The sequence below is a fragment of the Felis catus genome, chromosome D1 (genome assembly GCF_018350175.1).
Source record: "Felis catus isolate Fca126 chromosome D1, F.catus_Fca126_mat1.0, whole genome shotgun sequence".
Lineage (NCBI taxonomy): Eukaryota > Metazoa > Chordata > Mammalia > Carnivora > Felidae > Felis > Felis catus.
This window is the reverse complement of record NC_058377.1, coordinates 64172839-64179879: the sequence shown is the minus strand read 5'-3', so window position 1 is coordinate 64179879 and position 7041 is coordinate 64172839. Positions and strand designations below refer to the sequence as shown.

At 38.7% G+C, this 7041-nt stretch overlaps 1 protein-coding gene across 3 annotated transcripts in view; it reads right to left on the bottom strand.

The window, feature by feature from the left end:
• NLRP14 (NLR family pyrin domain containing 14) overlaps window positions 1–7041 on the bottom strand; it is a 286975-nt gene that overhangs the window by 102520 nt on the left and 177414 nt on the right. The gene's annotated exons all lie outside the window — the stretch shown is intronic.

Below are 7041 nucleotides of genomic sequence, written 5' to 3'. Positions count from 1 at the left end.
ACATGGTACATTAATACCATCTCAGTCTCACACCCCCATTAGGTTTTTCCAATTGTCCCAATAATGTCCTTTATAGCAAAAGGATCCAGTTTGGAATTAAGTGTTGCATTTAACTGTTAGGAATTATGTATTCCATTTGTGACTTCTAAAGATTACAGGACAGTTATTTTGCATTATATGTCTCCATTTTGGTGAGTCTGATGTCTCCTCATGATCAGAATCAGACTAATGCATCAGCGAATAATGCTATGCTCTTGTCATTGCATTCCATCAGGTAACACAAGATTTCAATACGTCCCATTACTGATTATGTTCACTTTCATCATTTGTCTAAGGTAGGTTATGCCACACTTCTTTACTGTGAGGTTACATTTTTTCCCCTTTGAAATTAGTAAGTGGTTTGTAAAGAGCTTCTTTGAAACTATATAAATACCCCATTGCTCATCAAATCTTCTTATTTATATCAGAATGGACTATCATTTCCTATTTTTTAAAAATGTTTTAATGTTTATTTTTGAGAGAGAGAGAGAGAGAGAGAGAGAGAGTTGGGGAGGGGCAGAGAGAGAGAGGGAGACACAGAATCTGAAGCAGCTGCAGGCTCCAAGTTGTTAGCACAGAACCCAATGCAGGGCTTGAACTCACGAACCCTGAGATCATGACATGAGCCAAAGTCGGACACTCAACCAGCTGAGCCACCCAGGCTTCCCTATTGTTTCCTATTTCATTCAATGGGCTATAATCCTTTACTCCCACAATTTATTTTGATGCTTAAATGTGATGGCCATCAAGATGGCTCTTGTGTTCTTTTGACAAGTCTCATCATTCTTTGAGCATTTCCTTGCTTTCTGATATAAAAGTATGTTATGGAGGGCACCTCAGTGGCACAGTCAGTTAAGTGCCTGACTCTTGATCTAAGTTCAGGTCATGATCTCACAGTTCATGAGTTCAAGTCCCACACTGGGCTCTGCACTAATGCTGGGGAGCCTGCTTGGGATTCTGTCCCTCCTTCTCTCTGCCCCTCCCCCGTGTGTGTGTGTGTGTGTGTGTGTGTGTGTGTGTGTGTGTGTGTGTCTCAAAATAAGTAAATAAACTTTAAAAATTTTTAAAAAGAAATGATGTTCTGGGTTCATCCCTCTAGCCAGTCTTGGAATTGGCCATTTTTCCAGGAAGCACTGGTTTCTTTTATTGAAAAATGGCATTTAGAAGCCAAGATCTGGGGGGCACCTGGGTGGCTCAGTTGGTTGAGCTTCCGACTTCGGCTCAGGTCATGATCTCATGGTCTGTGAGTTCGAGCCCCACATCGGGCTCTGTGCTGACAGCTCAGAGCCTGGAGCCTGCTTCAGAGCCTGTGTTTCCCTCTCTCTCTGCCCCTCCCCTGCTCATGCTCTGTCTCTCTCTGTCTCAAAAATAAATAAAAATATTTTAAAAATTGAAAAAAAAAGAACCCAAGATCTGGGCATCATGTGCTCATTGCTGTTGAGGTGAGGCCTCCAGGTCCTCATAGTCAACAGAGCATTCATTCACACACATTTATATCTACATTTATTTCTATATCTATACATATAGAAGTCCATGAATTCACATCAATATCTCTAATTCCAACCTAACGCCACAGATTCATCCTAGTTTTATCTCTGACTATGTCTGTAATGTAATCTGTATCTATATCTCTTTTGTGATAGTGAGAAATCTTGCTCCCATTATCTTCACTATGTATTCTTACCTTATCAACTCCATAGTATATAGCCAATCTCTCATCACTCTGCCTATCCTCTTCTGTATGTGAGTGTTCTCCTCTGCTTACTTTGGTTCTAGTATCCCCTGCCAGGGCACCTATGTGGATGCCCTCCCTATCCCACCTGGTCTCTGACTCCCATCATGCTGCCTCTTCATGTCAACACCCTCCACACCATGCTCTAGAATGCATTCCATACCATGCTGCCTCTCTACCCAGACACCTTCTCACCCTACTTGAACTCTGACAACCATGCCAAGCATCTTATTTATTCTTCAATGAATTACTGAGCCTATATATTTGGGATATGCTCTGACTAGACTGGTAATAAAGAAGAGAGTTTCAAATTTTCCATCTGTGCTAGGAAGTGGCCAAGTAGGAGAATTTATGTTGATTTACCAAGAAGAGATATTTGCCAATGCCTCCTTTAATAACCACATTCAATCACAAAATTCATATTGAGAATAAACTGTGAATCAGGCACTATGGAAGCTCTTCACTCATAAAGGCAACTTTGAAATGAAATCCTCTGTATTAAATCCTGGTATAAAGTAAGTGCTTAAATGATGTCTATTAAATAAGTTAATTAACATGGGACATTAAATCAGTGCTCATCTCATGATGCCTCCTGTTCTGTAGGCTACATATCAGGCATAAAGAAAATACAATAATGAGTAAAATACATTTCCTCAATAATATGGAGGTGGATATCAACATATAAATAACTGCAATGCAATATAAAATAAATGATACGAAGAAAGCTATGAAGAAATGTGAGAAAGGAAAAATTTATACAGTGATGATCTCATGGATAAAGTGATATTGGAGCTGACCGTGGAGGGATTAGTTAAGATTTTCACAGGTGGCGAAAGCAGAGGAAATTGTCCCAGACTAATAGCAGGAGCAAGGTGAGGACAAAAAAAGTGGAGCATGCATTTGAAGAAGAATGAGAAGAATAAAGTGTGGATACACAACAGTATACCAGGGAGAGTGGCAGGAATCAAGCCTGGAAAATAAGGATAAAATGAATATACAAGTCTTAGAAGATTAGTTTAGCCATCAGATTAGTTTTGTATCAGTTGACTAAATGTAACTGAGGAGATATTAAAAATCAAACAAATTAAAACTAAATCACTAAAAAATAATCTATGTAGTAAGGGTCCTAATTATATAAGCAAAAGAGCTTCATATTGAACTATCAATGATCTACTTAGTTAAAGGAGGGTAAAAATTGCTGAGGGGATTCATGGTTTAGGGTTGATAACTTGTAATATTTGGTGGTATTAATATTAATTAGGCTATTTCTAACAATATCATTGTTGTTATTCTACGTTGAAATCAAAAGGTCTCTATATTCTCAGAGAAATTAAAGAGGTCATGTATTCTCTGAATCAAAAGATCAACAAAGACACCAAAACAAACCCCAGAAGGAGTGGGGGTCATGGCTCAGGAGATGCATTTGGCTAGTTGACTCCACATTTTATCTATAAGCATATCCAACGATAAACCAACTTCCAATTTGAATGGTCTAACACAATAAAAAGGCATTTCTTCCTCACTTAGCAGTCCAACATAAATATTCCTGGTTGGTGCTTGTTGTCATCTACCTGTCATTCAAGATCAAAGGTTCCTTCTATCTTGTGGTTTCGCCTTCCTCCAAGGCCTTTATAGAAATATAAAGGGTGACCCTACAATCCAGCAATTGCACCATTAGGTCTTTATCCAGAGGTTAAAAAATACCAATTTAAAGGGGTACATGCACCCCAATGTTTATAGCAGCATTATCAACAATAGCCAAGCTATGGAGAGAGCCCAAATGTCCATCGACTGATGGATAAAGAAGATGTGGTATATACATACAATGGAATATTACTCAGCCATCCAAAAGAATGAAATCTTGCCATTTGCAATGACATGAATAGAGCTAGAATGTATTATGCTAAGTGAAATAAGTCAATCAGAGAAATAACACCATATGATTTTACTCATATGTGGAATTTAAGAAACAAAACAGATGAACATATGGGAACAGGGGGAGAAAAAGAGAAGAGAGGGAAATAAACCACAAGAGACTCTCAATGATAGAGAACAAACCGTGGGTTGATGGAGGGAGGTGAGGTGGGTAAGAGACGGACTAGATGGGTGATGGGCATTAAGGAGGGCACTTGTAGTGATGAGCACTGGGTGTTTTATGTAAGTGATGAATCAGTGAATTCTACTCCTGAAGCCAAAGTTGCACTGTATGTTAACTAAAATTTAATTAATAATTTAAAAAGAAAAACAAAGAAATATAAAGGGTGGAAATGTCTTTTTTCTGACACTTCTGACATTTCTCCAATTCTCCACACTAGCTGGCGTCCACCAATTCAATTCAATTCAATTCAATTCAATTCAATTCAATTTCATACCAACTATACAGAGTTAGCACAAACCACACAAGTTAGAGTCTCAGTCCCATAAGATTACCCCCATGGATGATATCAGTTGTAGGTCCCACCCTGACTTCTGAATGACCAGCTATAAATTCAGGGGTTCCTACACCCCCTTCTCGGTTTGATAATTCACTAGAATGACTCTCAGAACTCAGAAAAGCACTTTACTTATTGTTACAAAGGATACAGCTCAGAAATAGTCAAATTGAAGAGATGTATAAAGCAAGGTGAAGCAGGAGGGTACACAGGGAGGCAGGTGCAGAACTTCCATGCCATGGTGTGTAACCTATCTACTAACTCCATGTATTCACCAAACCAGAAGTCTCTGAACCCAACACTTAGGAGTTTTTATGGGGCTTCATTAGAGAGGCATGACTGATTAAATCATTGGCTGTTGGTGATTAACTCAATCTCCAGCTTCTCTCTCCTCCTTAGGTTAGGAGGTGGGGTTGAAGGTCCCAACCCTCTAATCATGGCTTGGTTTTTCTAGCCACCAGCCAGAAGCCATCTAGATCTCTACCCCTTCATCCAGCAGTCATCTCATTAGCATACAAAAACATTCTTATCATTCAAGAGTTTCCAATGGTTTTAGGAGCTCCAAGTCTGGAACCCGAGACAAGGAGTGAATACATATTTTCACTATTATCACAGTACGGAAGACTTGTCTGCCTTTTAACCACTTCATCCTGACAGTGACACCCATGACTTGAGCTCACAAACCCTTGGTGAGAATTTGTCATGTGGCTACACCTAGCCACAATGGGAACTGGGCAATACAGAGTAGGTGTGTGCTCAGGCCCTCTGCCACAGTGCTATGGCAAGACCTTTCTGAATAAAGTTTGCCTCAGTACACTAGCTGCTCCAGTCCTGGCTTCTGGTCTGTCCCTGACAATAAGTAAAATACTGTACAGAGATTATAAAGCATGACACAAATGATTCTCTAGCTCAATTTATTATGGCACAATTAAAATAGTGTCCATATCACCAGAGAGGAGAATCAAGGAGAATTAACGCATGCTCTTCTTTTTTTTTTTTAAATTTTTTTTTTCAACGTTTATTTATTTTTCAGAGAGAGAGAGACAGAGCACGAACGGGGGAGGGGCAGAGAGAGAGGGAGACACAGAATCGGAAACAGGCTCCAGGCTCTGAGCCATCAGCCCAGAGCCCGACGCGGGGCTCAAACTCACGGACCGCGAGATCGTGACCTGGCTGAAGTCGGATGCTTAACCGACTGCGCCACCCAGGCGCCCCAATGCATGCTCTTCTTAAGCAAATAGAAGTTCCCATACAACTGATCCCTGGGCCTGCTGTATAACATATTTGCAGGGTCTACACTGCAACTACGTGGACAATGCCTCCTTAAGCTGTGCTTAACTGCACAGCTATAGATGGTGGCCCTGCTCTCTATGCTAGACAAATAATTAGCAGAAAGGAAAGAACATGAAACATAGCATAGAAACAACACAAAAGAAAGCCTTGTAATCAAAACTGTCTCTACTTTCTCAGAGCAGTTAAAGAGGACACATATTCTTTGAGTCGAAACATCAACAAAGGGGAAAAAAACGTTAATGAAGAGTGCAAAAGGTAAGTACTAAAAAGAAAAATGAAGAGGAATGCATGCATCAAGCCACAGGATGTTGATTTGGCTAGTTGATTCTATCTGAAAGCATTGATCTGCATTAACAATCAAGAACCTGTTATAAGACAAATAATAAAAAGGGTTCGGCCAGCAGATATGAAAACAATACCATACAAGTAACAAAATTGAATAATATGCTGCCAGTGTACAAAGGAGGAAATAGATCAATAGGAACATAAAAGACAGTCCAGAAACTCATGCAAGTACAAATATTGTTTTAGTATTAAAACAGTGACATTTAAAGTCTGCAAGGAAACGACTGATTAGAAAAATGGCTTTTGGTATTTGGCTCTCTATTTGAAAGACAATGAAGGTAAATCTCTATAACATATAAAAAATAAATTCCAACTGGCTTGATAATCTCAAAGAACATAAAATTAGGTACATACTAGAAGAAACCAAAGAGCACTATTTTATTGTCTTAGAGAGGACAGCATAAGACTGAGAGGTCGTGAAGATTGACTGATTTAACAGAAAAACTAAAACTTTCTTAAGAAACCATATGCGAGTTTATAAGACAAATAATTTCAATAACAAGAAGCATTTTGAATGACAGAAAATGGCTAGGTGTTTTACATTTTTACATGCAATATTTTAATTCCTATAATTACCACATTATGAGAAAGTTATTGTTATCTGTACTTTACGGTTATGAAAACTGAGGTTTGGGGAGTGGAGGATGGTTAAATAACCTCACAAAAGTTATTCAACGAGTTAATGACAAAGCTGAGTGACAAATTTTGATTCTATAACCTATTTGCTAAACAAGTATACTACTTTGCCTCCTTAATACACAAAAAACTGGAAAAATACTTGCATCACAAAATATCGAATGCAATAATACCTATAATGCCTACAGAACTTTGTTTTTGGTTTTGTTTTCAGTAGGAGCCCAACTTGGGGCTTGAACTCACAACCCTAAGGTCAAGAACTGAACTGAGATCAAGAGTCGGACGCTTAACTGAGCCACCCAGGCGCCCCCCTACAGAACTCATATATCATTTAGAAAGGCACAAATAAACTCAGCAGAAAAAGTGGGCAAAAGACATAAACAGAAAAACCATAAGGAATATACATGAATAATACATATTTTTAAAAGTCAACCTAGAATATAACCAAAGAAATACAAATAAAATAAAAATGAAAATCAGAGAGGTTTTTAAAATATCTCTTACCTGGCAATAGGGTGGAAAATTAATCATTTTTATTTGCCACTGGTAGGAGTACAATATTGG